Here is a 23,512-nt window from a genome sequence, read left to right on the forward strand (position 1 = left end):
TTCAAGACCAGCTTACAGATTCTTAAGAGTGTTTTATTTTATCCTATGTTGTATTAAATGTTTAAACTTTTTACCAATTTCTTTGTCTTTAACATGTTTAAGACAATTTTTTAATGTTTACTGGCTAAATTTCAAGACAGATCAGTTATGGCGAAGTTATTTGGCAACATCAGATGATTTCACATCTGTCAATAACTTTCTGGATTGATTGTAAAGCATATTTTTTGTATGAGTAAACAATGCTTGAACTCATTGTTATTTCATATCAGATTTAATTTTAGCTCGGCTGTTTTTAGAGAAAACCCGAGGTTTTGTCATAGCCAGCTCGTTGTGTCGTGTCCGTCGTCGTGTCCGCCGTCTGTGTCGTGCTAAAACCTTAACATTTTGTTAAGGTTTTGAACATTGGCTCTAAAATCAAAGTTCTTCCACCTACAACTTTGAAACTTCATATTATGTAGCTGCACCGTGATGATTTCTACACGCCACACCCATATTTGGGTCACTAGGTCAAAGGTCAAGGTCACTGTGACCTCTAAAAATAATAATCTGACAAGCTTTCATTTCTTCAAAACTGCACCCGCAGCCGAGCGTGGCACCCGTTATGCGGTGCTCTTGTATTTGTGCAGGAATTGAGACTGTACAATATGGCACTGAAAATGACAATACTTGTCAAACAGTCAACATAGAATACCAACCCAGAAGCAATGGCTTGCCAGCAAAAACTACAACATAAAAATTATCTTGATTCATGAATGCCTTTAACATAAACCCTTGCTGATGTCTTTCTGCACATATAATAATGTAACTGTTTATTACAAGCTTAGCAGCCATATTTTGTGATGCTAAAACTTGAATGTCTTAACATTTATTCAATAATGATGAAAGAGCTGGATTGTTCTTGTCCCCAACCGGTTTAACCAGAGGGGACTTATGGTTTTCGCTCTGTGTGTCCGTCTGTGTGTCCGTCTGTCTGTCAGTCCGTCGGTCCGTCAGTCTGTCACACTTTTCTGGATCCTTCGATAACTTTGAAAGTTCTTCATATTTTTTCATGAAACTTGAAACATGGACAGGTGGCAATATGGAGATTATGCATGTCATTTCATTTTGTTCCTGTGTCAAGAATTCTGGTTGCTATGGCAAAAAATAGAAATAGTGCTGAAAATGGTGGATCCTGCACACTTTTCTGGATCCTCCGATAACTATAAAAGTTCTTAATATTTTTTCATGAAACTTGCAACATGGATAGATGGCAATATGGACATTATGCATGTCATTTCATTTTGTTCCTACGTCAAAAATTGTGGTTGCTATGGCAACCAAAAAATAAAAAATAATCTGAAAATGGTGGAATTTCTGACAATGGTGGAGCCGGTAGGGGACCATATTGCTTGACAATAGCCTTGTTATTTCTGCACCATGTGGTGCAATATAGCTTTTCACTTGAGCCACAAGAACATCGTTAATTCACAAGCATTATAGCTAAAAATTAGACACAATATGTTTACAAAAAATATATAAGTGAGAAAGTGTTCCATAATTTTTAGGCAAACAAGATAACTTTGTTAGCAGAGCAACTTGACAGCAGTATGGCGCGCTACATCATTCGGATGTGTCAGTAACAAAAAGAATGTAGATTAGCGAGATTATTGCCAGGTAGAATCTCAGTATGAATGACATTTATAATTGAAATGTGCAGGAATCTGTAATTAACAGGTTACACCATGCATGGCAAAATCACCATAAAGAGTATTTTAGTTCCAAGGTATGAGTTTGTGACAGCTTTACAACCAGAAATTACATAAAGTATGAGAACTGTAAACAATCTCGTAGAACATTCTGTGGGCCATTATATCATTGACGAAATGCAGAGCTTATACAACCGCCTTCAATATACTTCCGTATTCGTACCATATGAAGTAGTACATGCTCTATTAAATGCGCATCCCAGAACATTCTGAGATACAATTGCTCACCTCTAAGTTAAAACATCTTTATTTAACCCTTTGCATGCTGGGAAATTAGTCGTCTTCTAAAATGTCGTCTGCTGAATTTCTAAAATAAGCATTTTCTTCGCTTTTTTTTCAAAGAATACTATCAGAATAGCAAACAGTTTGGATCCTGATGAGACGCCACGTTCTGTGGCATCTCATCTGGATCCAAACTGTTTGCAAAGGCCTTCAAATTTCAATTCCTGCACTGAAAGAGTTAAAGTAAAAAGATACCAACTATAACTGGTGGTGTGTTAGACATATGCGGTGAAATTACACTATAAAGCGAGTATAACGATCTTATTGCTTTTTATGCTCCCCCAAAATTTATTTTGGGGGGAGCATATAGTAGCTGCTTCGTCTGTCCATGCGTGTGTGTGTGCGTCTGTCCGTGCACAATTTTTGTCCGGGCTATTTCTCAGCAACTAATGACAGGAATTCAATGAAACTTGATGGAAAGCTTCACTACCAAGAGGAGATGTGCATATTATCAACGGGTTCTGGTCAGATGATTTTTCACAGAGCTATGGCCCTTTGAAATTTTCCATTAACTGTACATATAGTGCAATTCTTGTCCGGGCTATTTCTCAGCAACTAATGACCGGAATTCAATGAAACTTTATGGGAAGCTTCACTACCAAGAGGAGATGTGCATATTATCAGCCGGTTCTCGTCGGATGATTTTCACAGAGTTATGGCCCTTTGAAATTTTCCATTGTACATATAGTGCAATTCTTGTCCGAGCTATTTCTCAGCAACTTATTATGGGAATTCAATGTAACTTTATGGGAAGCTTCACTACCAAAAGAAGATGTGCATATTATCAGCTGGTTATGGTCGCATGATTTTTCACAGAGTTATGGCCCTCAGAAATTTTCTATAAACTGTACATATAGTGCAATTCTTGTGTGGGCTATTTCTCCCCAACTACTGACTGGAATTCAATGAAGCTTTATGGGAAGCTTAACATTGAGGAGATGTGCATGTTATTTGTGGGTTCTGGTTAGATGATTTATTTAGAGAGTTATGGCTTTTGAAATTTTTAAGTTGCTAAACCATCCATCGTATTATTTTGTCCAAAGTTATGCCCCTCAAGACGTTTCCTTTTATCTGAATACATAGTGCAATATTGTGACAAAAAAAAACTTTGGGGAGCATGCAGCGCGCATCACCCGTCTTCGACGGTTTCTTGTTTCAAATTATGCTGATCGATTGAAAAGTCTGAGAATAAAAGGTCCAAAGAAGAAGTCCCAGAAAATCAAAAACAGACAAATTCAATTGCAAATAATTTCCTGCCGTCTAGAAAGGTGTAAACCTTTTCCTTAAAATGTAATTGAAAACAAAATTGATTAATAATGCCATATGGAGGTTGCCTTCACAGATTTTGGCATGTTTTGAAGTTTGTGTAATTAAATGCTTTATATTGATAAATGTTAACATTGGGTCTAAAAAATCCGCAGTAAAAAAACAAGAATACAAATAAAGAATTAAAAAAAAGTAACCCTAAACGGGGCTCCAACCACTGACTCTCTGGAGCCATAGAGCAAAAGCCTGCCGCTCTATCCACTTGACCATCCACTCTCATAACATTCCCAATGTATTTTTCACTTTATATATGCAATCCTCATAGTATCAAAAAATACGACGACAACAACAGAATTCTCCAAATTATTCAATCGTTTCGCGTTGCAATGCTTTATAATTTTCAGGTTTTTAAATCGTCAAAACATGCATTTAATGGATATTTTAGAGCATGGTAAATGTTCAGTATTACTGTTTCCTCACAAATATCATAACTTGAAGGAAAATTTGCGAATCTGAAACAATTTTTTCAATTTACCATAACGTGAAAAGGCCCATTTCTTGCTCAAATTAATATGTTGGTAAAAATTGTAATAAGAAAATGTCTATGATAACAACCTTTGTGAGTTAGATACAGCATAAATGACATGTTTTTAATTTAGAGGAACAGTTTTTTGCATTGCCAATATTTCATCAAAAATTAAATGTCTTCCATGAGTTGTCTCCCATGCGGTAAGAAGTTTTTATTCAGAATTCAACTAGTAAAACCCGTGCTTTCAACGAAGTAGAATGATGTGATATTGTACAAAAAGTCTATTTAATCCATGCTTTTAATCAGTACAAATAATTTACAGGAAATACAGAGGAATGTTTATTTGTGTCTAGATTATGTCATCTTTCGTTAAAACTTAAAATTGTCAATCCTTTTCGGAAACCAAATTTTTTCATACGCATTTTAAAATACTTATATGGAATAATGTTTTTATGTTATACATATGTATAACACATGGACACATGGATATGACACTTAATGCAATAAGGTAGGTAGATAGCGTGTTTTGAAATTTCCAAACTATGCTTATCCATACACATTTACATGCATGAATGACCTTAGAAGTTATATTGCTCGCAGGATAGATTGCGATGACAATCTTTGGACCCCCCCCCACGAACTGCAATAAAATGGGGTTGCAGTGTATTCATATTTAAAAGTACAAATACACAGGGAAAGTAATACATTACATAGTTTTATCATTTAAATTTACAACGAGACAAACAAGTAACACAAATTTGTAATTGTGTGTTGGTTAAATTTAAAAATTCAAACTATAGTAATGTTTAGGTGTATTGTTCATTGTAGGCCATTTAGGCCACGACTTTTTTTTTTATTGGTTTACAAAAATTATTTTGAAAATGGTCCATCGGGCGGTCGGAAAAAAAAAAAAAAAAAAACATCATTGGAAAAATAAGTTAATACTAATAACATCAGAACAAAGACATCATATCTTTTATAACCTTAACACAGAGACGAAAAATCAAATTATGCAATGAAACACATCTATATCTTCAAATGAAATGAGTCACCTAAAAGCACCTTTTGTAACATCAGGCAATTTTAAACACTCCATTAAATGACATGCGTTCTTCTCCCATTAAAACGAAAAACTGCGCTTCATTTCCGTAATTCGATGCGCACCATTACGCAATGCGATGCCCGTTGCATAAATCTTATATAAGATAAACTACTCATACACAAAGTATGTGTTTGCTCTTATTTGACTTATGACATCGTCCATGAAAAAAAAATCGAGGTAGATCGATCCCCGCGTCGTCGCGGTAATGTTTGTTAAAGTTGTTGTTGTCATGAAAACTCGTTGATTTACAACGCAAAACGTCTTATTTGAACTGACGCGAATTAATACAATCATATTTGTCAACTTGGCTTTTGCTTTATTTTGATAATTTAATCCAAAGTTTAATGTAGGCAAGTGTTTTTACTGGAATTGTAAACAAGGAGCCAGTTAAAGTCTTCCGAAAATGTGCAGTCTGTGTGAATTGACAGTTTGACGTCATCAAAGGAAAGCCGCTTGCTGTCTGAAGCAATAAAGCGACAAATTTCGCGCCGACAAAATTGGCTTCCTTTGTCTAGCAATCAACATGCCGAACCAATCGTGCGTTTGTTTCTCAATTGCAATCCTCCAATTTAATAATAGCACGTGCATAGCTCCGCCTTCGAATCTTTTGCAGAGAACGGAGGCGGAGTTTAACGGTTAATTGAGCTAGTATTTTACGCAAGTTGAGTTCCGATTTGTCGAAATTACTCGGCCCTAAGCATTAAAACGACAAATACATTTATCAATGATTTTCCGAGATATACCGATTTGTTCCGATTTCCAAACTTTCTGTACAGTTCCTATAAACTATGGCGGACGTGTTTACAAAATTCCTAAACACATATATCGTAAATAATGGCAGTGTTTTATTGGATTATTTATATTAATTATAAAATTGCAAGGTAATACTTTTTTATCTTATAATATCGGGTTTGTTTAATATAATAAACATGTTAAACAATATAGTTGCGTCACAGACTCAGAAATAAATTTTGATGCGGTCGACATTTTACTGACGCTGATTTTCCTATTGTCTGTTATAAAATAAATTTTGAGAAGTGCCCATAAAAGGACTGGTACATACTGTGTCACATTGAAAAATATCCCGATCTCTGTAATATATGTGAACCAATCGTTGATTGTACTTACTTGATTTTATTCGTAACCGTACTCAAACCGGATCGTTTTTTTTTCGTTTCGCTCGTTTTTCAGTGCGGTCGGGAATAAAATATATATAAAAAAGACGATTTTCCGATTTTATTTTTTTTCCCATTTTCCAAAAATTAGGGTCGGCGGTTTTGTAAACCAAGAAATATAAAAGTCGTGGCCTTAGCACTCATCCTTAGGCTAAATTTAAGAGTCTGCCAATGGAAATGAAAGCTTATAACTATGAAACAAGAATTTGCATTGGTCAATATTTTAAATTTATTTTAAGACTATAAGTGGCAGGCTGAGATGGAGAATTTTCTAATTCGTGGTGCCAGTATTATATTGTATCTGTACAATAGTCCTGTGCAATGGATTCAACAACATCATGGTTATCATTCAGACATTTCAAGCAAACAAAATGATTTTTAATGCAAGCACATGTATGAATGATTCAACTGTTACATATATATATATGTACATGTATACACTGTAGTGTTAGTGTCAGACGACTCATTAATGTATTTCTATTGAGCATATGCACTTAGTACCAGTGAAACAGCTTTCACAAAAAAATTGTAAGAAGGTTAACTGACAATTATATTACTGAAATACTGTGAAATATGGTGAAAACTCCAAATAAACAAAAATTATTATGTATTTTTAAATTATAGTGACTTCATGACTGAAATATTGTTAAATGAGTAGAAAGCTCCAAACAAACAAATATTATACTTAAATTATGAATATCATAGCAACTTTAATTTTTATAATAATAATTATAATTATGATTTATGAGCATTATTTATGACATAATTGTAAGGAAATAATAATCGAGTTTCAATAATAAAACATTTACATACAGATCAGTTGTCCTAGTTACTTATCCGTGCTAGAGGAGAAAAGTAAAACTCCAAAAACTTCTCTGATCTTATACAAAAGCATTTTGCTCTGGTAAAATCAAGTTTGCTTCATAGATGCAACAACTAAGCATCACTGTACAGCAAAGGTATAATGTATAAGCTGGTTCAAACATTGTGCACACACAGCATGGTCATCATGTAAAATAATACAAACTTAGATGGCGACATGTGTTGTAAATGTGTCATGTGCTATTTGATCAAGATTTCAAACCAATTGTCCCCAATAATTATAATATGCAAAGATACTAAACTTTTTGTAAATATTGTTGATAATTTACATTAGGCCAGAATTTTTTAATTAAATGATTTTCGGATTTTTTTTTCTAAAAGTGTCGGGTAGGAAGACGGACAAAAAAAAAGATGGGTGACCAAATATGCACTCATTTTAAAAATGTTATGGTATGAAGTTCTTTTTAATAAGCAACAACACTGGTTGTTTTCAAACAAGTTGATGTGCAAAATGGTCATAATCAGACTGTAGGTCTTGATGTGCAGTTTTTAAATTAGTTTGAATTTTAAAAATATCTTAACTGGTTCAGAAGGTATGCAATTTTTTCACTTGTCCATAATAAACTTGTTGGTTATTTTTTTTGCTGAGCATTTTGGTCATAGTACCTGTGCGTTTTGCAGACTTCGTGCATGGAACTGGCCCCAAAAAAGTTGTCGCCACTTTATTGCGGTGTGAAAATCGCAGGTAATTCCAACTTTATTAATAAGGACAATCATTTAAGGAACCTTACGACATTAATGAATAAAGGCATTTTTATTACTTTGAGAAGTATGTAAATACATAAAAAACAATAATTACCTTCATAAGTCTTAAAAAGCTTTACTTTTATATAAATAAGATTTTTTTTCACTTGATAAACCAGATAACCAACATTATATAATAACGTTAACAATAATGTAACAGTATGCTGCATAAATGTTTTAGAATTATTTATTACAACCTAGAATCACACAAATATACATCATCTGAAAGGAAAAAAAATTCCAACATCAGAAATTAAAGCATCTTAATTCAAATTCTTAAACAGTTACATTCGGTCATTTGGACATGATATGTACACATCAACTTCTGTTTATTATCAAATTTTACAAATTCTTAAACAACACCTATTGTAAAAAGGTTTTCTGTTAGCTGTGGTGGTCGATTTCCAGGTTTAATCAAATGAATATTTTTTGCACATCTATTTCTTGACAGAAAGGCCCAGGATAATTGCCACCATCCAGTCTTGTTGTCTTAAATAACACAAAACATATTTTTACAAACTACATACAACAAATCAACACATAAATATCACTATATCTTTATATGTCCGAATTTTAACATATCCGAAATATAGTACATCGAGGGAAAGACCTACTTTTGATTTCAGAAATAGTTGGTATCTTAACTAAAATATATCGTTCCCAGAACATTATAATAATGGAACTGTTAAACATAAATGCTCACAAATACCTGTTGTTACAAGTTAACATGTGTTTTTGTCATGGTATTGATTAAAGAAATAGCGTTCCTAATAATCGTTATAATTATTGATCTTCGTGACAGTTTATCCCAGGATAACATAATTGATAGTTCAATGTCATGAAGGAGCCATTAATCCGATAATAACCCCCATAAACTTGACTATTTTATTTGGGCTTTCATGGCTTGAAATCGTTTTAAAAACTGTTGATTTTGCGATTTTTGAACTTTTGGTACGAACTAGTTCGGAAAAAAAACGAAGTTTCGTACCCATTTCGTACCCATTGAAAATAACGAAAAAACACAAATTATATGCACAAGTTCTTCACTACAACTGCATTAAACAACACATAAAATTTTATTCTCTAAAATATGACCGTATGTGTGCGTAAAATACGGAAGGTTTAAAGTTGATAGGCGTAAATCGGTTACGCATTTCGAGCACCTGTTAAATTAAAATCGTTCTTTTCTTATTGCTTTCATAATAATTTTAAGTCATTTGAATACTATCAATTTTATAAAATTGTAAAGAAATAATAAAATATTTACTTACAAATCGATTCCATTCAGGATTTCATTTGACGGTTGCATAATTATTGGGAAATTAGCAGAGTTTGCTGATAAAAGCGTTGCACAAAGCGTTCTTGAACAGACAATGATGGCGTAGCTTTTGGTAAATTCCAGATATGTACATGATGAAGGATGTTCACGTATTAATGTGGGTAATTAAAACTGGGTTTATTATGATGAGTTATAACTCATTTGAACTTTTTCTAAAACCCGTCAAGCGTTTCGTGTTAAAAAGCCATTTTTTGGCATCCGAAAAAAATCGAGATTTTTATTTTATTTTTTTGGTTTCGTCAAAAATTGGAGTCGGCGGGTCCGAAAATCAATTTTTTTTTTAATCTGGCCTTAACATGATCAAAATAAAAACAGAACATATTAGAAGTCAGTTTGATACAAATGTTTTGGTAAATTGTAATAATCATGTACAATACATAATTCAATGTTCCGTTTTGAAAACTTAGGAATTTCCAAAATATATAAAGAGCATATCAAAAGGATTTCATAAATAAGTAACTGTTTTCTGACAAATTAACTGTCACTAACATTAGACCTTTTGCCAAAATAATGTGTTTTAATAAGATTTAACTTTCAGGCACTGTAATTTTTGGTCAACAATATGCTCGTCTGGTGATGATTGGCACCACCACAGGAGACCATGGTGGTAGTTCATTAATGTTGTTGGCAGTCCACCATGTATCAGTGGTAAACAAGCAAATATAAAGAAGTGAAATTCCAGCTGCTGGAGCAGTACATATTGCATTCTCATTATATATACAATTAGTTGGTCCTTTATTTAAAGCGGGTATATACGTTTTTTTATATGTGTTTAATTGTAATATATTGAAAAAATATGTTACAATAACACAAAATAGGCAAGAAAAATTATACATTAAAGCCGAATTTCATAAAATGCAGCAAAGACAAATTAGTGCCCCGAGCCGATAATGACGTACATATTTTCCTACAATAACCGAAGCATTTGTCTCTGTATTAGGATCGGAGATAGTGTTTGTGTGTCGTAGGAATAGATATCGTTGCAGGAATTCAAATAAACCGTTAAACTAAGTTTAGATTCAAATCGTGCATGTATGGTATACATGCTGGCGAATTCGGCTGTACAGCCGTTTTCAATTTCAGAATTAAATATCTGGCTTATTTCGCATTTTTCGACACATGTTCTTCTTAACTTTTATTTTAATTTATATGGAATTATATATATAATAAGTTTTTTACACAGTTTATATAAATTCATAAATATTTGACAAAATCGTATATTCCCGCTTTAAGGCAAGTGACCAATTGCCAAAACAGTACAAAATAACACAATACAAAACAACATAAACACATATTAAAGAATAAAGCTTGGGTCACCGCCTAGGAACGGTCAATGCTTAAGAATTGGTGGTTTAAACCGGTTTTAGAGCGCTCAACCTCACACTTGGCCCAGCAATATTCATGATACATACAAGTGTAAATTGAAATTAACCTCATAGTATTGCAACTCAAATTAAACAATAATAAAAGGGAAATAAAACGCATTCAGTTTAATTACCATTTAATTACACAATGGTAGGAAAGAGACCGGAGTTACAACTTTTTGAGGAACAATGAAATGAAACTACGAACAAGTGTCAACTACATCCCTTCTTTTGATAAAAAGATTTAAGAATATAGCATCATAAAGTTAATATTTCAGATCATCATCGCGCAAATACAGGAAGAAGCAGCAATAATGGGTGTAAAAGATCCATATTACAAAGCTCATAAAAACATTACATATTACATAAAAACTGAAACCTGTGGTCTGATAGCCTTTTAAAATTCATCAAACAGAAGAAATGTACTTGCACAGTGAATTAAGTGTTCTTAAACAGTTTATGAACCTTAAAAGTTGAATAGCCCATGAACTTTATGATAATCATCAAATAAACAGAATGAAATTTTTGAGCATGAACTGTTTAGTTACATAAACAATAAACTGTTCATGAATTGTTTTCCTTTTTTTTATCCATGCACTATCAAGAAATATCACTATTGAATGATAACTTCCAAAAATATACTATTTGGATGAAAAAGTTTGAAATGAAAGATTATGTAATAAATATATGTATAATATTTAAAATATTGTGAATATTTTTTAGCAAGAATGTTAAAACAATTGAGAATGGTAAACCATGGTTAAGTATGGTCTCAAATGGTAGCCCGAATGTTCAGTCTGGCCACTGTATGATTGTCATCAAGGACATAATGTTTGCTAATAGAGTTAATGAAGATATAGTTCTTATGCTTGTAGTGTTTTTTTTGGTGAGCTATATTATAATGTAATAATTGTTCAAAACAATTCTGATTATGCAGTAATGCATTGTCTCATTTTTGTTGGCCACTTTTCTGGTCCATAAGCCATTACTTGTAATTGTGTGTATATTTTTTTATGCACAGCATTTTTTCTGGACTGGCTACTTTTTCATGACTAATCAAATTTGGTGAGATACATGCCGTATCTCACCAATAAAACCCTACAATTTTCAAGATACTCTGAGAATCATTTTTCTTAGTAATAATTTGATAAGCTCATCGAGATCATAATGATAATAATTTAGATCAACAATTGTATCAACAGTTTAGATCATAATGATAATAATTTAGATCAATAATTTAATCAATGATTAAACAATAATTTAGATCATCATGATCATAATTAAGATCACATATTTACATTGAGATCACAAGATCATTTAGTAGTTCTCTTTTTTAAGGTGTGTTTGATGAAAATTTAGTACACAAGTACAAGGGCTGTTTTGCAGAAATATATTTGTATTACATGCCTTGAAAGATTTCAATGTTTTTAAGCAGGTGAGTTTGAAACTACATTGTAATGCATTACACCCATTGAAATTTAAGTAAACAAATTTTTGAACCAATTTCACAATTAAGATAAATAATAACTGAACTATTTTGGAGTTTTTATGTCCCCCATCACTATAGTGGGGGACATATTGTTTTTGCCGTGTCTGTTGGTTGGTTTGTTTGCTCAAACTTTAACATTTTGCCATAACTTTTGCAATATTGAAGATTGCAATTTCATATTTGACTTCATATCTGCACATTTTGAATGGTGAAAGGTCAAGGTCAAAGGTAAAAAACAAATCCAAGGGAAGTAATAAGCTTTAAAGGGAGCTTATTATCTGTACCTGTCAAATGATAAAAAAATAAAATAAATCAACGAGGCGCAGTAGGTGACATAGTGTTTCTGACAAACACATCTCTTGCTTATAAGTTCCCCTACAGGATTACGTGCAACCGGATGGTTTTCGCTCTGTGCATCGTCTGTCTGTCTGTCTGTCTGTATGTCTGTCACACTTTTCTGGATCCTGCCGCGATAACTTTAAAAGTTCTTAATATTTTTGCATGAAAACTTGATGAACATGGATAGATGGCAACTATGGACATATGCACTTCATTTCCATTTTGTTCCTACCGTCAAAAATTACGGTTGCTATGGCAACAAATAGACCTAGAAATAATGCTAGAAAATGGTTTGTTGATCTGGATCCTTCCTCCTCCTGCCGGCGGATAACTTTAAAAGTTCTTCATATTGTTTCCTACGTCAAAAATTCTTGGTTGCTAATGGGCAGACAAATAAAAATTTAAAAAATTTCTGACATGGTGGAAATTTCTGGACAATGGTGGATGTCGGTAGGGGGACATCATATTGCCGTGGCAATAGTCTTGTTTTACTATGTTCATAAGCCTATAACTTTCACGTCTGACCATATGTCATTATAACCAGGTTTTCCGAAGGAAAAAGATGTTCTTAGATTGCGACTGCGGGCGGGCTGGGGGCTGGAGGAAATAAGCTTGTCCGGGCCATAACTATGTCGTTCATTGTCAGATTTGTTTAAAATCTTTTTGCACATTTGTTCCCATATTGGAAGGTGTGTTGCGCGCAAATTAATACGGTCGATATCTCCAAGGTATGTCACACTTTGAGTTCAAAGGTCAAAAAAATTGGACAAATATGTCGTTCATCGTCAGATTTTAAAATCATTTGGTACATTTGTTCACCATCATTGGACGGTGTGTCGCGCGAAATAATTACGTCGATATCTCCAAGGTCAAGGTCAAACTTTGAGTTCAAAGGTCAAAAATGGCCATAAATGAGCTTGTCCTAGCCATAACTATGTCTTCATTGTGAGATTTTAAAATCATTTGGCACATTTGTTCACCATCATGGGACGTGTGTCCCACAAAGAATCACGCTAATTCTTTACACAAAAATTATTGACATTATATCAAATTCTTTATGTAAAATGCAAAAGCGGGTTTTTAAACCAAGGTAGCATGGGTCTCGTTATATTGCGATGTTATTAACCTCATCAGTGTCATGGAGTAAAAGATTTAAGTATTATACAGTTTTTATAGCATTTTGATTTCTACTATTTAATTTTATTACCTTTTAATATTTTATTTTATTGCAACATGCACCTGAAAAATCAATGCAGTCATCAATGGAATGATTTTGTGCATTAAACAGCTTTTAAAATACATAGATGCTATGGATATGATAGATTTCTTATAGATGATATAACAGGAATTTTTTATGGTAAATGTAATGTTCTGTATAAAAAACACGGATTTTAAAGATAAATATAGGTTAAAGAAATTTCCCTCATGTTTCTAATGTTTTGATCAACTTGCCTACAGCAGTATATAGATTAATAGCTTCTTATCAACAGAGTTTTTTCAAGAAACGCGTTGTGCAGGAAACAAATGTGTAATGCCATTTAATACCTTAGTAATTCATTTGCCTCTAACAAAATCATTCCTCTGGTGCAATATTAAGTGAACTACATGTATGTGTAGTGCAAACAAATTTGTTTGCTTTTGTAGCATAAATATAGCAATATTATTCGAATTAGCTGTACAAACATAAGCTTCATATATCCTGTATCCTAATTGTAGCATTTTCTGTAATCTTCGATAATATATATAGGTTGTTAAGATTACGTGCAGAAGACATGTCAATCACATCATCAGAAGGTCAGCTAGGTCATACTTGAAGGTCAAGTGTTTGAGCTTGTGTCCACTTAACCCTTTTCCACTCAGAAGCAAAGTGAAAATGGCTATGTGCAAACAGCATAAAACCAGAACAGCCTGCAAGTAACTCACAGTCTGTTCAGGTTTTATTCTGTTTGCTGCTCATCAGTATCTAAGGGTTGGAAATGAAGCCTTTAAAATTTGAATCTAGTAAGAAAGGTCTTAAATTTAATGTTACTTTCTAAGGGAACTTGTCACAAATGCATTAAAATACGTATCTAAGTGGTAAAGAGTTAATATCTTCTATGCAAATTAAGGAATTTTTATGAATAATTAATATGTGCAGAGGATAAACACTGGCTGGAGGTCAAGGTCACCATTTGAATGTAAAACAAAAATCATGGCAGGAGTAGTATTGTCTCTTTGACTGCCTTGTTTTAAGATTGATTTTTCAGAATGTGAACAACTTCTCCCATATGGACCTCATGTTTACTAATACATGGTATCATTTACAAAGTAATTTGTGACATCCTACAGGAAGAATGCCCTTAAGGTACATTTGGTTGACTTAGTCCCTGTAAATGACTGTTTCAGACAAAATCGGAAGAACACCCTTAAGGATATATAATTTCCGTAGTCCCTGTATATTTCCGTAGTCCCTGTATATGACTGTTTCAGACAAAATAGGAAGAACACCCTTAAGGTACGTATGGTTGCCGTAGTCCCTGTATATGACTGTTTCAGACAAAATCGGAAGAACTGACCCTTAAGGTAAATTTAGTTGACGTAGTCCCTGAAAATGACGGTTTCAGACAAAATCACATTTGATTGAGAGACCTCATGTAAAGACCTTCAATCCAAACAACACAGGGAATCAGATTTTTTTTTTTAAACAACAACCACACCCATTCATTAAATTATGTGCTATCTGTAGTGACACATCTCATTAAATTTGCAGGATTGTTTTTTGAAAGTCTGATAGTAGAATGTCATATCAATTTAACTGGAAAAAAATAAACGTGACATTTTAAAACTAGCTGAGTACTTTTAATACTACAGTAAAATTGCAAAAACTCGAGCTTGCGATTTCTCGAAAACTGGCGATTACTCGAGCATTTAAGGAAGTCCCTAACATTTTCCTTTAATTTCTATATAAAAATACCCGCAATAACTCAAACATGCGATTTTGGATAACTCGAGGATGTGTCCTGGTCCCTGAGAGGCATTTCACACCTTATTAACTGGCAATTATTCGAAGACACTTTCTAGTCTGGTCGGTGCTAAAAATATTTGAGTTGTGAAAGCAGCGCAATCAAGCAGACAAAAAACACTTGATTAGGTGTGAAGTTAGTCGCAGTTTGAGAAACACTGCAAATTGTCATCCTTTGAGATGCAGATAAAAGCTACCTGGTATCCAATTTTAATGATAATTAAATAATAACCACCAATCGATAATTATGATAAAATGCATGGTATAAAAGAGAGCGTAGCAGATTATACATCCGAATCTCTTAACTGAATTCCTTCTTGTCATTTGCGCTGCATCATGGCAACACAGAAAGAAAATAGTCTTACTAATTGTCAAACTCCTGAGCACGCTAGTGAAGGACCCACTTGTGGGTGGATAGCTAGATCAGGAAAGCACCGTCTTACATTAAATAAAGCGTTTGCAGTCAGAAGTTAAGCATCACCAACCGAAACAGTGAAAACAAATAATACCATGGATTACTTGAAACCTGCGATTACTCGAGCATCAAGGTCAGTCCTGTGTTATCTCGAGTTATCGCAGTTTTACTGTATTACCATCTGGGTGTTGAAGGCAATATCTTATACATGAATATTGTTCTTATTGTTGTTGTTTTTTATCCTTTAATTTCTAATTTAATGAAAGAGACAATAATCAAGTTGAGAGCAGACAAAATGGCATTATGAACACCACTAGTTTTAGCTGTTTTAACATAAACAATTAATTGTGTAAACCATAAAAAAGCAACATAATAATATACATGACTTTGAGTTATTAATGTTTACAGCTGATCATTTATAATCCCCCACCAAAGGCAGAGGGATATAGAATTGATGTTGTCCGTCAGTTTGTCAGTCTGTCGGAAATTTTATAGGGCTATATCTCAGACACTATACAAGATTTCAACATGAACCTTCATAGGTGTATAGATATAAATAAAGAGAAGTGTCATGCACAAGAAACTTTCTCAAATACTGATAAGAGTTATTGACCTTTGTTTTTGTATGATGTATCTTATAATTCAGGGCTATATCTGAGATATCATGCAAGATTTTAACATGAAACATCATGAGTGTATTGATATCAATGAGCAAAAATGAAACGCTTAAGAACCATTACCCTACACTTTCTTAAATAATAGTTATTGCCCTTTGTTATTTTTTAGCTCACCTGAGCACAACGTTTTGTCCATCGTTCGTCGTGCGGCGTCGACTTTTGCCTTGTTAACACTCTAGAGGCCACATCTACTATCCAATCTTCATGAAATTTGGTCAGAAGATTGGTCTCAATGATATCTTGAATGAGTTCGAAAATGGTTACGTTCTCTTGAAAAACATGGCTGCCAAGGGGCGGGGCATTTTTCCTTATATGGCTATAGTAAAATCTTGTTAACACTGTAGAGGCCACATTTATTGTCTGATCTTCATGAAACTTGGTCAGAAGATTCATCCCAATAATATCTTGGACGAGTTCGAAAATGATGCCGGTTGGTTAAAAAACATGGCCACCAGGGGGCGGGGCATTTTTCCTACTATGGCTATAGTAAAACCTTGTTAAACACTCTTGAGGCAACATTTATTTTCAGATCTTCATGAAACTTGCTCAGAAGATTTGTCACAATGATATCTTGGATGAGTTCAAAAATTGGTAACCTTTGCTTGAAAAACATGAATGCCAAGGGGTGGGGCATTTTTCCTTATATGGCTATATATGGCTAAAGTAAAATCTTGTTAACACTTTAGTTTGCCCAATCTTCATGAAATTTGGTCAGAACATTTGTTTCCTGTGTAGTAAAGTTTGGTTTTATTAAGTCATTATTATGTAACATTAACTGTATAACGTAATTTTTCATAACACAGAATTTTCATAATTAACATAACTGTTTTAGCCATTAGCACTTATGATAAGCCAATCAACTAAGAGATAGCTGAAAGAAAGACAACATGTACATGATTTTGCAGTATTTATCTCCCTTGTTTAACATGGTTCAGTAATCTATTTTTCGGCGTAGCTGTATTAAGCCAGCTTTTCACCTTACCTGACCTTTGTAAGTGTCCGATAAAATTCAAATAAAATTTCCTGTGCCTAGGTACAAATGATTACACTTCATTTATTCCATTGGCTGATTTGAGTATACCACCAGAACATTGGAAACATATTCTCGTCTTTGTAACACTGTTTAACTGCATGAAACAATTTTATCTCTAATGAAAAGGCTTAATAGATAGAACAGTTTTACACTCAATTCTCGACATCAATACAGTTTGTGCGTGCACCTTTTATTTTCAGAGGATTGCCAGGGCAAAAGCGTTTATACTTGAAGGCTATGTTCTCATATTTAGTACTTACTTCCATATTCCTGTCAATATTATAACATGTAAAAGTATAAAGAGGAGTGAAAGCGAGGCCTCACTTTAATGCATTGCATTTCAACCCGCGAGGTATCGGGTTAATTCGCGGCCAGTGTGTGAATGTCAGAGTTTATATACAGGTCATCACCGGAGTTCGCTGCCAGTAAAATAATCGTTATATAATAAAGACGCTATCCGTGAACTAGGTGACCTGGAATTTTCTTAAGACCAGAAATATGTTAAATGAAGATATTCAGCAATATAATTATGGTATGTCAATAATAGATTCTTAATGTGTTTTCAACAATACAATGATACATTCTATTTTTGATTAATTTAACAATAATTATTACACCATATTGACTAATGTATTAAGCATGAGCGCGATGATTCTCGATACTGTTAATAATCGAATCAAATAGCAATGCCCGACAAACCACTAAAACAGGTTTGTTCGAAGAACGCGCCTATAAGTACGGATACTTCGCGTGTGGCCGGTTGACTCATATGTTTTAATTTCGCTTCCATTCTTCTTTTGGTTTTCTGTTTTGTATCTATAGGTTTATGACCAGCAATATGTAATAATGTAAAATAAGCCGCGAAAACTCCGCGTAACATCCCGTACTGCGTGTGATGCAGCTAAGAACTGCACAGAAAAAGACATTCGCTATCCTTGATCTCATTCATTGAACTATCAACGCCGTATATCTTTTTTTAAAGATATTTCTTGTTAGTTCTGCTCTGGAATTTGGGAAGATATTGATCATTGATAAAGGACTTTTCTGAGGGAAAATATACTACTCTGCCAGTGATCTCTTCTGAACTGTATAAAATAAGCTGTTTTGGCTGATTTAATCACCTCTTGATGCTTTCTTGAAAAGGTAACAGCTCTTGAAAAAGGTTGGAATTTTAAAATAATAATATTCTCAATTATTTTAACACCAGCATCAAGACATTTTGGCATTATTTTCTAAATTATTCTTATTATTTAGAATATTTTTATTAGGTATTTTCTAAATTAGAAAGACTCTATTTTATTTCAATAACTTTAGTAAATTCTTCTTATTTTTACATTTGATTCACTGAAGTTTCCTAATCTCCATAAATATTGTTCTTTAGATTAAGTTAGACCTATTTTGTAAACTAGATTTTTGAAGCACTTTCTAGACTTACAGTAACTAATATTTATATCAGTTTTTTGACAGATTGTGAACTTCTTTTTACATTTATTAAGGTATTTGCTGTATGTTGTTCATTTTTGTAACGATACTTAGATTCCTTAGACTTGGCTTGTACCTGCTCCTAATTCTCTGTCATTGTCCTTCATTTTCCGAGTTCTTGGAATAAAAGTAAGTTATTTTTGTTAAAATTGCTTTGGTTTTCACTTATAAATAATTTGAGTGTATTCAGGTGTCTCTGGCTGGACGCCTTTAGTTAATTGAATTACAACCAGTCAGTGGCTGGTGTCATCCTGACCGGAAATAAGCGTTCGTCAAATAAATATAAGTGCTCACAAAGTTACATAACTCGTAACCGTCCTGTGACCGGTTCATTTGCGTAAGCGTAGGAGACCGCAATACCACACCTGGATACAACAGTTGAGTTTGATAATGGTTTGGATCGGTAAAAAAACATGGCCACCAGGGGGGGTCTTTTTCCTTATACAGTCCACTCTCGTCATCTCGACATCGGATATATCGATATTCTCGATATGTCAAAGTAAGATCAATATCCCAACTTTTTTCCTTCTTTATCTATATAAATAAACATCGCATATCTCGATTTTCGTTATGTCGAATAATTCGATATCTCGATTAAAAATTTTGTCCTGAGTCCCGATTTTACATGTATTTACTGTAGTTTATCTCGAAGTGCGAATAACTGTTCCAGTGTCGGCAAAAGGTGAGAAAAATTTTCTTTGATACTTCACCGTCCCGCTTCGCCCGGCTGCTCCCCATACTGTGCGGTAAGAAATTGATCCGTTAATTGCATCAATGATCACACGTGTGTAATGTCGTTAGCCCTTAACACTTGAGTAAGGCTTATCACTTTAACTGTCACTTCAACATCAATTAACTGCAATTAATATACAGCCTGTATCTAGATCTGGGAATGTTGAGTAATAAAGATAATAAAGACAAGACTCAAAATGGCTTTTCATTTTTATTTGATCCTGTACTAATAATCGATTGAACTTTGCATTTCAAAAAAAAATACAAGATGTACATGTACAGTTCAGTTTTCCGGAACGGGATTTACGCATGTTCAGATTGAAAAATCTTCTTGATTGGACGTCAATTGCATCACAACTTTAAATAGCAACATTACCGGATGTTAACTCGACAGTTTAGAAAAATTATAACCGCATGTGTTCATGCAATTCTGTAATACTTAAAACGTCATTTTAAGCATTTAAATAGCAAAATTAATCGTGCCTCGTAAAAACGCATATATATCAGATAGAGAGTATTATGCCACATGGTGACGGCTTTAGTTAGACCACTAAGCAGGTATTTAGATGTTAAAAACAAGGTAAATTTTCGTCTGATTTTTTCTTTGAAAACGCCTAATCGGATATCTCAAACTCTCGTTATCTCGATTTTTATTCTTGTTCCCGCCGACTTCGAGACAACGAGAGTGGACTGTATTTGTATGGTAAAAAAGCTTGTGAACACTATAGTCACATTTCTTGCCTAATCATCATGAAATTTTAAAAAAAAATTAGTTATGTGGATGTCTCGGACGAGTTTGAAATTGGTCGTGATCAGTGAAAAAATATGGCCGCCAGGGAGTGGGGCAGTTTTCTTTATATGTATATAGTGAAAAGATGTGAACAGTCTAGAAGACGCATTTTTTGCCCAATATTCATGAAATTTGGACATATCTTGGAAGAGTTAAAAAACTCAGGTCTGTTAAAAAAACATGGCCGCCAAGGGGCCATTTGTTGTTCATTCTTCATGAAACTTGGTTAGAACATTTGTTCCATTAATATTTTGGGCTGCAAAGAACAGGTCATTTCTTTTTATCTCAGGTGAGCGACTTTGGGCCTTTCAGGCCTTCTTGTTATGTAACTTTTCAGGGCTAATTATCTCAGATACAATACAAGATTGTGTTGTCATTGGCCAATACTTGCATAAGCCCTACCATATCAATAACTGTATACTTACCGCTTTTCTAATGTGTGTATATATCGGATTATCCTATATTTAAATACATCAATTGAAAAAAAAATTGACCATTATGGCATTAAATGTGTTTAAGAATTTCATAAACACAAATACATGTCATTTTTCAGAAGTGTAAAACGTACAGTGTATTAGAGGTTTCATATGGCACTGTTCAGATTTAATTGTAACATTACCTATGGACAAGTGAGCTTAAATTAAATTGAATGCAATAGATTACAAAATTTTGTATTGCATCATTCTCAGTCATACAAACAACAATGAGGATTGGCTTGTTTGTATAACAAGGTCCACTTACATTATGCTATGGATGGTGGCAGGGTGATTGGGGGCAGAACTTTGTCCATGTACTTTGTACATAGAGATTTTCAGAACATAAAAAATGAAAAAATGGTGTCCATTATTTCAGTCTTAATAAAGAAGGTCAAGGTGGAAAATTCAATACATTAATATTAAGCAATCTGTCCAGGGCATTAGTATCATGATGAGCTTTTGTGATCGCCTTTTGTCTGTCTGGTGTATTTGTTTTAAATATATGGATTCCAGAATCTATATTCTAGAATGTTCTAGAATGCATGAATTCCAGAATCTAAATTTTTGGATTTACAAAATAGTTATAGAATAATTCTTAAATTACTAGAATATTTTTTTGCTGAAGACAAGGCTAGAATATTTTTCACACCAATCTTTAATGGTTTGTCCTTTGCAATGACGTAACGGCTGTTTCAATTATTCCTGTTTCAATTAAGTATGTCAACAGGCAATTAATTCAAGGAAGGTCATTTACCTTTTAAACATTGTTGGATATGATTTGAGATGGACAGAAACCCATCAGGATTTTACAGGGAACTGAGGCAAAGGCCATTGATTGTTGACTTTTTAGCTCGACTATTACCGTTACTTGCGCTAATAAGACCCCCTCGCTTATAAGACGCACCCTGACTTCGGACTTTATAATGGGTGGATTTGAGACTGACCCGCGTGTAAGACGCGTTCAAATTTTGCCGTTTTTATCGGCCGAAAAATGGCAGAATGTTAAAGAAAATCATCAATTAGTAACACATTGAAAAATTTTCAAACTCACGCTGCATACAATTAGTAATTCACGCTAGTCTAAAAAATAAAACAATCAAACAACAAAGTAAATAATATTTGTTTATTTTATGATATATTAGTGGGTTTTAACTTATTTTCAAGTAATATTCATGCAATAAAAATAATTATCAAATTAACAAAATTTCTTTCAATTGCGTATTTAATCATTTGCCCTAACAATTGCAAACAATTGCAAACATATTACGTTCGTAATATCAATGCACAAGCAAAACTGATCGTATCAGTCATCTTAATTGTATTGTTTGACAGGTATTGAAAACTAATAGGCAGATATTTTGAAAGCGTTTAGTTTTATTACCTAGATTATGCAAATTTTACGCCCATTGTCTATCAACAATAGGTAACGCCTTCTTTTATAAAATTAGCCAATCGCGTGTTAGAGTGATAGTCTCAGAAGCGCAGTCTAAATCACGTGTCAAGAAGAAAGCCATATGCTGATAATTGAATGCGGTCTCTCTTTGCTCCCGTTGTTGTTGGCCCCTAATAAATAAGGTGTCATCGGCATTAGGGGGTCGTCTGAATAAACGTGTTTATTTAACAATTGACAGTTGCAAACTGGTAACTTATTTCAGAGGATACCCTAATTGCCAATTATGTCTTAATTGACAATTAACGATGTGGAACAAAGACGATCAGGTGATACAAACTTGTCAAGTAGCATTTGTAATCGGCAGCGTGTTTATTTAACAATTGACAGTTTCAAACTGAGAATTGATTTTGCTGTTGTTTTAAGCATGTTGGCATCGTGTCGCCACTTACACACATATACTATAATGGCCAATTTATATTGCATTTAACAACGTTGCGCCCAGACAATCAGGTGATACAAACTTTTCAAGAATAATCACGGACAATATAACGTTGTACGCCCCAAAAATAACAAAATTCAAATTAAAAAAGATAGACAACAAAATCAGTAACAATACATTTTATTACAAATAAATCTGTAACTAAACATAGCGATCCGATACACGGTACGGGCCAATACAGACTTTAGAGCAAAATGCAAATGGCTGCCGCGATGATTCAAAACAACTGACAAGTGTCCAACTTGGCTAGCATAAGCCCAGTTAACTCGATATTTTGAAATTTTTTGTTTATTTTTACCAGTATCTCGCTTATAAGACGCGACCCCAACTGTAACTTATTAATTTGAGTCTTAAAAATGCGTCTTAGAAGCGAAAGTATACGGTATATATGAAATATATATAGTGGAGCTAACCTACTCACCCCAGGCGTCTGCGTGAGCGTCTGCGTTAGCGTTAGCGTGCAAATGTTAAAGTTTTTGTACTACCCCAAATATTTACTTTGTCCCTTGACATATTGCTTTCATATTGTGCATACTTGTTTACCAACATGACCCCAACCTATAAACAATAGCAGATAACTCTATCAAGCATTTTGTCATAATTATTGCCCCTTTTGTACTTAGAATATGCATATTATTGATAAATCTATGTTAAAGTTTGCGTACTACCCCAAATATTTCCTATATCCTTCGACATATTGCTTTTATATGTTGCATACTTGTTTACCAACATGACCCCAATTTATAAACAAGAGCAGA

At 33.6% G+C, this 23,512-nt stretch overlaps 2 protein-coding genes across 5 annotated transcripts in view; one reads left to right on the forward strand and one right to left on the reverse strand.

Moving 5' to 3' along the window:
* The window catches only part of LOC127846689 (FMRFamide receptor-like), a 39,749-nt gene extending 32,730 nt beyond the window's left edge, over positions 1–7,019 (reverse strand). The window contains exon 1 of the mRNA XM_052378174.1: positions 6,913–7,019. The gene's annotated coding sequence lies outside the window, so the exon portion shown is untranslated. The remainder of the gene's footprint in view (positions 1–6,912) is intronic.
* LOC127846688 (pregnancy zone protein-like) overlaps positions 1–23,512 on the forward strand; it is a 573,673-nt gene that overhangs the window by 380,171 nt on the left and 169,990 nt on the right. The gene's annotated exons all lie outside the window — the stretch shown is intronic.

This window comes from Dreissena polymorpha, chromosome 9 (assembly GCF_020536995.1).
Source record: "Dreissena polymorpha isolate Duluth1 chromosome 9, UMN_Dpol_1.0, whole genome shotgun sequence".
NCBI classification, from domain to species: domain Eukaryota; kingdom Metazoa; phylum Mollusca; class Bivalvia; order Myida; family Dreissenidae; genus Dreissena; species Dreissena polymorpha.